We start from the raw sequence: 11,635 nt of genomic DNA on the forward strand, positions 1-11,635 counted from the left end.
TATATTTGGAGTGTGTTGAGTGCGGCGCTAAGATGTTAAGTGTAGGAGCTAATTCTCCATCACGTGGTATCAGGTTATTAATTCTGCCTCTGAATCATTTTACTTGTCATCGTTACTAAACATACATGATCTATAATATTGCCTCGATTTTTAATTTATTGTCGCTCTTGCTAAAAATTTCATGTCACCAAGAAGATAATTTTCTAAAAGAATTTTTATATGAGGCGGAGGCCCGTTAAAGTCGAGGGGTATTTATGATCCATTTTCATCAACGATGAGGATATTTTTGATATCAAAATCTAATGATATATTTGCTTCATTTTTAATAGTTCAAGGGTATTTTTATCCTTTTTTATTAACAGTATTTGTTCATTTTAAAATATCAATGCATAATTTATTCTTTTCTACCGATTTTACCCTCGTTATTGAATACTATTAATCATTGAATGCATTTTCAAGACATTGCATTCATTTCATTTAAAAGGTAATATAGTTAAATTTTTTATATTATTTATTGTTTCTTAATCTATATGCTTAGTTAATAGTGAATAAATATTATTAAATGGAGGGAGTAACTATTTGTGATTATTATTGTATTATTGTTATTATTGTATTATTGAAACACTATGTGATTTGTTTGTTTACTACTATGTAAAGTTTCCTGAAAAATTATTAAGGAGTAAATACCCAAATTAAAATATTTTTAAAAAATAGTTTGACTTTTACTCGAGAACTGTTGCTGCATGGAATTTTAAAATATTTAATCCTATTACATGGAAAATGATCGAGAATATTTATGTGTGGTTGGATAGATCACTTTCTCTCTACGTTGACCAAATAAAAATAATGTAATTTCAATGTTAATAAAAGTAACCCTACTCATCCACTAATTACTGGATGCATGGTAAAGACTAAACAGAAAATTTGAGATGGTTAATCCTTGAAATGGAAATAATGTTGAAGATGAAATTTAGTGGAGAAACATGGCCAACAAGGAGAGTTCATATAGCCGTATCAATTTTGGAACTAATGTATAGATATTAGGAGTAATATTATTAATAATAGTCTCCATATGCGTTGTAGTGTATTGGTGGCGCTGCACCATTTTTAATCAAAAGTCTCGGCTTTTTGAGTTTAAGTCGTGGCTATGAAGAAATTTAATTGGGAACGTCAATCTAGATTAAATTCTGCACTGTATGATTCAAATTAGTCAAGGCTCTAATATGACTAATGAACAATGAATTGAAAAAAAAAAAAAAATAGACTCATCTCAATAACCATGTACATAAAATTTGGGATGTCAAACTCAAATATGCACCTCGCTGACAGTGGAGTACTAATTCATTTGATAATATATTTGGCAGGGGAGGGATAGGATATAAACAAAATAGGAAGAGATTAAATTAAAGTAGTGGGGAAGTTAAATTAAACAGAACGAGGAAGGTAAATATGTTTCATAATGACGAAACCATGCAGAACGCAAAGATACAAAGCACTCCTCCTAAGGCTTTTGACTAATGTTTTTCATGCCGTTTCTTTTACTTTCGCTATTTTTTGAAAACGTTATTTTATCTTTGTTATTTTTACAATAAACATATTATATTGAGCACTTTCTTCATTTTTAAATATTCGTCATTCTTACTGAAAATAAATAGTATTTCATAAGTACTTGTCATTTTCAAAAGACAAAATGATTCGATGGACCCTTGTACTATATTTATTTTGTAACGTGGATACTTCTACTTACATGTTTGTCATCTAGACCCTTGAACCCCATTAAAAAGCAACATTTCAAACCTCTCTGACGGTGTGTATAACACAACCGTTCCACGTCAGCTGTCACGTCAACTTTCACGTCACTTTTGAGTATTACATTAAATTTAATGCCCACGTCAGCTGCCTCATCAGATGCCACATCATGTTTTAAATTAAATTTTATATTATTTTTAAAATACTACATAAGAAATTAAATATTAAAATAAATTTAATTAAATAAATTCTTTTTATAAATTGTAGAAATTCACAAACACAATAAATTTTTAATTTAAATTAATTTAAATTTTCAACTATAAATTCTAATATACAAACACAATAAATTTAATTAAACATCAAATTTATTCCAAATAATTGAAATTTCTCTCCAATTAATTTAAAGTTTTAACTATAAATTCACATACACAAACATAATAAATTTTTAATTTTTATTTAAATATCTTTAACAATTTGTAAAAGTTACAAAATTAATCCTAAACAAAATGAAAAATTTAAATTGAGAAAGTGAATAAAAAGAATTTAAAAAGTAAAATAACAACAATTTTTTTTTTACATCATCATCATCCCAATCATCTTCCCATTGCTGCGTTACTTCTTTGCCCTCCTCTTTGTCCTCCCACTCTTGATCAATTGCAAACTCTTCAAATTCGTCGTCGTTCTCGAATAGATCCATCTTCACATCTTCAGCAACTGGTGTTGGTTGTTTAGTCGCCATTGTCAATTCAGATATATAGAGAGATTTGGAGAAGAATGATTTCGCTTATCGCTGGGTTTTGATTTTTTTTTATTTTTTTTTGAGAAAAAACATACATCACACTTCACAACAACAAGAGTCACAAATAGAGTGAATAGAGTACACACAAGCGGTAGCTGGTCCTAAGCAATATTAACTGTGTGTAAAAACATACATGATCGAGTTAAAGTTTAGCTGATATTTATTGACCTTACAATTGTATTAGCTCGATTTTGAGCTTAACCTATTGGGAAGATGAAATCTGAATAATTTTGACCTACCTAGGAATCATTTCCTGAAGGATAGGGTAGAAAATGACTTATCTCAGCAGTACCAAACTAGATCTGTGAAGGACAAGTTGAAAGAACCTTTATTGGATTTTGATTTCATGGCATTGTGAGACTTTGAAATTTCTATAGTGAAATCAATTCTAACTCAACTTTTAGAGTAGAGAATAGCTTTGTAGCTACGAGGATAACATAATTTTTTACTTGATTTTAGCTTCTCTTCCATGACCGTCAAAAAGATTGAAGAAGATGAAGAGAGAGCACTATTGAAAGGGGTTTTTTTAATTTTATTTTTTAAATTTATTATCTTTAAATTAAAAAAGATGGAGGGAAAAAGGGCCCTTTTTATTTTATTTTTTAATTTTAATATTGTTTTTAATTTCTTTTTAAATTATTTTAATATAAAGTTGACCAATAATTGACCCCACTTGCACCCTAGGCGCGTGCCTACACGTGTGTCGTCCTTGTCAGCCATTTTAATACCACATAGGTTCGGTCAACGGTCAAAGTGTTTAGGATGTTGTTTTTTTAATGGGTTCAAGGGTCCAAATGACAAATATGTAAGTAGGAGTATCTACATTACAAAACGGTCATAGTACAAGGGTCCACTGAACTATTTTGTCTTTTCAAAAATCAAAACACAATTAGTTGTTTGTTTACACTTTTATCCTTAGTCATAGATATGGAGAGATATTTACATGATGCAAATGATGCAAAAAGTAAAAAATATTAAACAGAAATTAATAATAAATAAGAACAATTTAGTCAAATTATCATCTTATTAGCATTTTTCTTATTAAGGGGTGTGCAAGCAAAATATATAACAACTTTTTAGGAACGGAGGAAGTAGTATTTAACAATAATGATAAAAAGAGATAAAGTGATAAATTATGCACTGATCTTCAAACTCAACAAATATTAACGATAATGAGCATGTTACTTATGTATGTTAAGTACTAAAAGTGATCAATATATAAGTACATGTTAGGCATTTAATATATTGATTTGGTGTAAACACCGACATGCAACTAAGGCTCCATTTGTCATTAGAATTTTTCATTATTTTTCAGAAAATTATTTTATTTTATTTTAAAATATTGTTTGATCATAAAATTTTCGAATACAACTTCAAGTGAAAACACCTAAATACTTATTTACACTTTTTTTCATCTCACTTTTTCAATTTTTAGATATATTTAAAACATAAAATTTTGAAAAGTCTTTTCATATGTATATAATTTCAATTCCAATTCCATAATTTCAAATAAAGTGTTTTTTTTTTAAATTTTAATGACCAAGCACCAACTAAATTTCTACCCCCTTAGCAGAGTGATCAGGGAATTTCAAAAATGTAAAAGATGTGTTGCTTTATCCCAAATTGAGCATCCTAAACTACACAATCTCAGAAGGAGAAAATAAAGATATAATTTTACAAAAGACGATTGATATATCAATTATCATATGTTCTATCTGTTGATATATTCGGTCTGAATTATAATAAAGACAAAAATATTTAAAACAAAAGGTAAATACTGGCTTCTGGCTTCTTTCTGCTATCCTGTATGTGTTGTGTGCTATGTTGGAGTGAAGTCTTCTTTCAATGAAACGAAACATTAGCTTCCAAACAGATTAAACGGAGTTAAGGTTTGAAGCTTATGCGTTCGGAATTCTAAATTAATACGTTGTACACAATGGGTTTTTAATCTTGAACCAAACTATTGAGTTCGATCGAACCCGTAGCTCACACTCTAGCTTTGCCCTTATTTGTCACAATACAAAATTTTCTACTTTTGGGACGTTACTAACTAATTCAAGCTCTTTTCTTCTTTTTCATTTTCCTTTGGAATTGCTGGTTCTTGCTGAAATACATAATACTGTACTAATTAAGTGCATGAAAACTTCTTATCAAATAATCTCTTCAACACAACACTCTTCAAGCCCTAATCAAATATTTTCTTGGTGTGACCCTGATTTCGTTGTCACTTATATCACATGAAAAAGGTGAAATCTCTAAATATCTGACAAAAAATAAAAATTACTCAATGCCCCTTTCTCCTTTCTGCAATGCTCTGCATTGTCACAGTTCCATGCTATCAGATGAAAGTCATATTTGCAATGAACATTTCAATACAATCAAAACAAATATAACCAAATAAAAATAAGGGATAAGGGGCTAATATATTCGTTCAACTTTGTGATTTAGAGTTAATATACACTCGTTAAAAAAAAGTGGAGCAAATATACCCCTTTCATCTGTGGAATGGTGCAAATAATACCCTTTTTTTTGGTTCATTTTTTTAAATAATCCGACCCGACCAAACAAAATCAGAAACCTTGATTACCTTCTTTCTATTCGACTTCACTGTAAACTTTGAAGACAAAAAGAGTTGATGCAAATTATAGTTTGATGCAATTGTGGGGAGAGGTGATGAGACAGGACGAGACACAATTTCAGCTTAGCAAGGACACGATTTTAGATAGGAGGTTATGCTGGACACCAACTAGGGTAGGAGGTCAGTAGGTAGAAGTGTGCTGTTTTGCTACCCTCCCATATACTACTAGTTGTATCATTGCTTATATAGTTGCTTGTTCTTCCATTTGTTACTATATATAATATTTTTTGTACTTCGACTATCGTATATTTTTGTTGTAGTTACTGTTTGGTATGTTTTGTGATTCTTTCCATTTTGCTTATTCTCTTTCTAGACTGATTTTGACGTTTTTCTTGAGTCGAGGGTCGGTTGGAAACAACCTCCCTACCTTTGAGGTAGGGGTAAGATATGTGTACACTCTATCCTCTCCGACCCCACTTTGTGAGAGTACCCCGGGTATGTTGTTGTTGTTAATGATGCAATTGTGGGGTTTGGAAATTAGGGCCGAACTCTATCCTTTGTTCTGATTGATTGAATCATGAAGCGAAACTGGATTTTATCTTATTTTTGGGATAATTTTCTGGAGTTGCATGTGTACATGTTTATGCATTTGGTATTCCTATTTAGAACGGAAGGCTAAGTTATACGATAAGCTGGTGAGGGGTGAGGTTTCTGACGGGGAAGATGAAGAGAGGTACTGTGTTGATTTCTTCCGGAAGGTCCGTCCAGGAGCAGGAAGACTCTGAGCAGCTTCAACAGCATGACATTTCTAACACAGAACCAAGAGATGAAGATGGAGATGTTGATGCCTCCCTACTATCAGCGACGAAGCTGCAGGACTCGGCCGGCAAGTGAGCATAAGCGTTTTGTAATGTAAGTATTGCTGATTCTACACTATTTTGAGCTTAGATGTTTGTACGGTCTGTTTAGTAGAAAAAAGACTGGTTCCTGTGTTTTACTCTACTTAAGATTTTTGCGAGTCTCCGCAGTCACTCATAAGCCTGTCTGATTCATTTTTGCATAGCATCATTTGTTGCAAGCACTTTTTCTGCTAATAGTATTTACTAGCGTTTCGTACACAGCTTCTTTACCTCTGCGGTAGGGGTTAGAGACCCCACTTGATGGGACTACACCGGGCAGAGGTGGAGCCAGGATTCCAACGAAGGGGTTTCCATATTCAACTAAGTGGGTTCCATATTCAAAGAAAACTTAGTCGAAGGGGGTTCCGCCGAACCCCCGAACAAAAGGCTAGCTCCGCCCCTAACACCGGGTATGCTGATGCTATTGTAGCTTTTGGAAAAATTAAGATCGACTCAATTGTGATGGAAGAATTACAACTCTACCAGTGGTCAAGAAGCTCAAACGCACAGGGGCTCCCATAAACAAACTTAGAAAAAGAGAAACAGGTGACAGTATTTGTCAAAATCAAGGCATTGAATTTAGATGGAGCGTTTGGGTGTTATAACATCCTAGGTATCTTACTATTCTTGATTGTCAGCTTAAAGGAAACCCCTTTCTTCCTTCGTCCTCTAGAAATAAAATTTATCTATGATCTATTCTTATCATATTTCACTTGTAAAATTATACGACTGTTTTCTCCTATAATGAAAGTAAAAAGTTTCTTCTATTTAGTTTAATTTGACAATGAAACAAATATACCAAAACAAACTAATATTTCAAAGCTGTCTTTTCATCCAAAGCCACTAAATGACGAGCAAAAATGGCACTAGCTAGCTCTAATGTGATACCCATTTGGCAGATGATGACGAACACTCAATAATTAAAATACAACTAATATTATTTCAAAGAAGACACACCAACTTAATTACTAAAGCATTATATATATATATATATGTACATTCTTGTTCAATTAATTACATAAAACAAATTAAATATCGACCGGACCTCTATCAATTAACAAAGTAAACATTAGCTATTGTCATCATGCACCCAACTAATCCCAGCCTAGCACTAGCACATTGCTAATTATATCATTTGATTTTACAATTTAAAAAATACCAGTATAGCTGGAAGCTTCTTAGTGATTCATTATAAAAGGGCATCCTTAATCCTGCAAATAAGTAATAAATCATCAAGTTCAAATTTCAAGAAACAAACATTAGACAAAATTTGCAATTAAGAGAATTAATATAGATAATGGAGGGATTGAAGAAGTTGGCTATGTTTTTCACAATTTGCTTAATGATAATTGTTGTGGCTTTTGGGAATATTGCTGAAGGAGCAGAAGCACCTTCACCTTCACCTTCAATGGAGAATGATGGGACTACTTTGTTTGTTCCACTTCTAATGGCTGCCATTGCTTCCATGGCCACTTTCTTCTTCTAATTACTGATGATCAACCCCTATATATATCTTTTTATGTTGTCTTGATTATTTCTAAATTAGTGCATCTTATTGAATTACTTGTATGTACCATTTATTCATTTGCATCCTATATATCCAATTTATACAATTTATTTAGTTCCTAATTGTCCAATTTATACAATTTCTTTACAAAAACCACAGAAAGATTAATATTCCCCTTTCCAATTTCACTAAAAAGATAAGAAATGACTGTTTATCACATATAAGACCACAAGATTATAAACTGTGGTCTAGAACAATTTTTCCGGTTCCCCTCGGAGTTCGATAATATAGTGAGTCCGATTGAATCTGAATTCGCGTTGGGTGGCTCTTTGAGTAGAATTTTTTTCATTTTTAAGAGCTCAAACATGAAATATTAATTAAAGATACTGAGATTCTGACCATCCCATTAAAATCTATATTGGTTACTAATGTAGAACAATCACTGTGTTAGCACCAAAGGAGGACCTAGAATTTAAGCCCGACGGGTGCACCTCTATCTTTAAATATATTACTCCAGAAAGTGACACTCTATAGCACTTTTTAAAACAAATAGTCCAAGCTTGAAAACTTTCGAAAAAGTGGTCAGTTCGATATACTATTTCCGCTTTATAGTCATTTTCTAATTTGGGTCATTTTGGCCTACGTAGTTCATATACAGTCTATATACAATACTGATACAGTATTCAACTTGAGAAATTCGGCCCTTTTAAAAATATTTCAATTTTTTTTTTTTGCTATAAAATTTTTAACCGATCAAATATTTTGCTTTTTTTTATTATTTAGAAATAATAATTTAATTATATAAAAACGATATAATTGTTAAATAAAATATGTATCTATATAAGATATATGTATAGAAATTGTATATTTCTATCAAATATGGATATGTATAAAATATATATAAAAAATATATAGAAAGTGTATGAAAATTATATAATTATTATATAAAAGGTATCAAAAAAATGTACAATTATTATAAAGTGTGTATCAAAACTGTATAATTTTCGTATAGAAATTTTATATGTATAAGATTAGTGTAGAAACTGTATAGAAGGTGTGCAGAAACGGTATAGAACAAGTCAGTAAATTAAAATGGCTAGAAAGTGAAATTTAAATTTCATGACCATTTTCATGGAAATATTTTAATTTGAAATGTCATTTCTATCATTTCCTCAATTTTTAAGTACGGTTTTGATCCTATTTGTGTGATATTTTTCATTTGTTGAGATTTAAACTATATAAAATTTGACTACATATTAAAATATATTGAAAAAAAATTATAACTTATATATTCTTTATATAATTTCTGAATATTTTACTTTTAATTTTAAAATATTAGATTAATTCAATTTAATTTAACTTTAAAAATTAATTTCATTGAAAGTGGAGAGTCGAATGATAAATTTGCAACGCGGCAGTGCTAAGATGAGGAAGTTAATACATAGGGGTGTCCATGGGTCGGTTTGAATCGGTTAGTGGTTAAAATCATAACCAAAATCAATTTAGTCGGTTTTTGAATTTCTAAAACCAAATCAAATCACAAAAAGAAAATAACCGTCGGTTTGGTTCAATTTTTTAATTTTTTTTTGTTATTGACTAGCCTACTCCAACCATCTCTAGAATAAACTCTTTTTTTAACCTATAGAAAAGAGTATCACATTGAACAATTTCTCATAAAATATTTGTACAGTAATGAATAAATGACACTATAAACTCTTAAAAATCAGAACAAACACATTAAACAAAACCAACATTGAGATGAAAAGCACCAGCTTTGTATTGTATGCACTAAGATTATCCAACAATATACAAACACATACATGTACATTGTAAAACAAAACTTTGTATTCTGTTGTAGTGTACTGCAAGAAGAGACAGAGTTGGACAAATTTGAGTTATTTGTTTACTTTAAAGACTTGCTAGGTGAGCTAATCATATAGGGAAACGATTGAATAAACAAGGTGACATAAAACTACCATTTGAACCAAGGACCATGGTAACTCGTATGGTGAAAGTCGAAGTAGAAAAAGTGAGGTGGGGACCATAGGGTTAGCTTATTAGTAATAGTAGGTAGAGTTGGGTTTGGGTTTGGAGCTTTGGGCAATTGGGCTAAAGTATTGGTTGGCTTAGACATAAATTAAAATTTAGTTTTAGATTAAATTTAATAAAATATTTATATTTTATTTATAAATTATATATATCTATATATATAAAAAAAAATTTATCGGTTCGGTTCAATTTGATTATTTTCATGATTTTTTTTAAGTAAAATCATAACCAAACCAAATAGCATCAGTTTTTTAAAATTTAAAACCAAACCAAACGTCGATTTTTTTAATCTGTTTGATTTAATTTATGATTCGATTTGATTTTTAACCAAACCCATGAACACCCTATCAATACAGTTTGAATTGCACATGCACATATAAATGAGTTGTGTGACAATAGATTGAGGAACTGTATAATTTACTAATTTTGGTAAAAGCAAACATTTAAAGATTACTTCTGCTGTTCTGCATCAGGAAGTCTCAAGGAAAATAAGCCTATGATTCGAACAACATTTAGCAATCATTTCCTTTACACTGAAAGTATAAACGTTACAACTTACAAGTACTTTATTAATATCATATAATAGAATCTACTTCATCCAAGTCATAACAAGTAATGATTTTACGTCGAGTATACCTTTAAAAAAATTAATCACTCTTAGAAAGTATGAAATAGCTTATTATTAACTTATTCTTAATTAAATATCTTGAAAAAATAGCTCTTTAATGATTTCTAGATCACATAAAATTTTATTTATTTTAAGAAGGATAAATTGAAAAGAAAAAAGCAATAACTTTCAAAACAATGTAGAACAATAGTACATATTTTGAATCAAAATAAGAAGATAAAACAATATTTATTAGAGAAAAGACATCTCTCTCGAACTTGTCCTCCAAACTCACTTTAGCATTTAAACTTAACTTTCGTTTGTTTACCTCCCTTAACAACTTTCAAGTGAATTAAATTCACCCCTATGGTTGACGTGGTAAAAACAAAAAAGGGCGAGTAAATTTTTTTTTTTTTTTTAAAGGGCCACTTTATTGCTATTATTATTATTTAAAAAGGGTCACTTTATTGCTGAAATTAAAAAAAAATCAAAGGGCATGTCTTCTTCGTGAAGACATTTTCATCTTCTTCATCATTCCCCTTCCCCATCCCCATCCCCACCCCCACCCCACACCAACACTCCATTTCTTTATCTTCTTCATACCTCCATCCCGTTTCTTCGTAATCTCCTTCCTATCAAGTCCTAATTGATTCAAAATTTCATTTTTCGACAATCAAAAAGGCTTCAAGATTGATGAACAAGTTTGGTTCTTGGCCAAGAATTTCAAGTCATGCGAATATCATCTATGCCATTTCTGAATTTGGGACTGTTTATGTCATTTTTGTAGACATTTTGAGTAATTGAAAATTTGGAAGTTTTGGGATTTTGTGTTTTGGTTAATGTGAATGAATTTGAATTTGAGATTTTGTGTATTGATGTGTTTTTGTGATTATGTACTTGTATTTAGTCCATTGTTGAATTTGCTCAAGTTAATTTTTTATTTGATAAAGAAAAAAAAATCACCGAAAAACTTGTAACATGGTTCACCGGAACAGTGAATTCCGGTGATGGATGGAGTATTTTGAATGTTGTTTCTGGTGTTCACAGGTGAAATCAAGAGATGTGGGGGTTGATTTTGTGTCAATGGACAAAATAAAGATTATTATTATTGTTCTTGTCCATCAATTTTTTTACAAAAATTCAATCTTTTAAGTGTTTCTTGAATTGGGTTGTACTTAAATTTACATAATTTATATATTTTAATATATATTTTACCTTTTTTCAAGAATCTTTATAAAATTCTTTAGTGTAATTTTGGTGGTGGCAGCCGCCGTGGTGGTGGTTGTCGGAAGTTGCCAGCAGAGGTGCTGAGTTTGGAGAGGATTGGTGGGAAAGTGGAAGTGGAGAAAGTTAGAGCTAGACGTTCATGGCCCCTCCTTCAATTTCTTGTCCATGGTTTCTCCTCCTGTGTATATAATCTGCAGGTTCGAAGAAGATGAAAGGGAGG

Source organism: Capsicum annuum, chromosome 2 (assembly GCF_002878395.1).
Source record: "Capsicum annuum cultivar UCD-10X-F1 chromosome 2, UCD10Xv1.1, whole genome shotgun sequence".
NCBI lineage: Eukaryota > Viridiplantae > Streptophyta > Magnoliopsida > Solanales > Solanaceae > Capsicum > Capsicum annuum.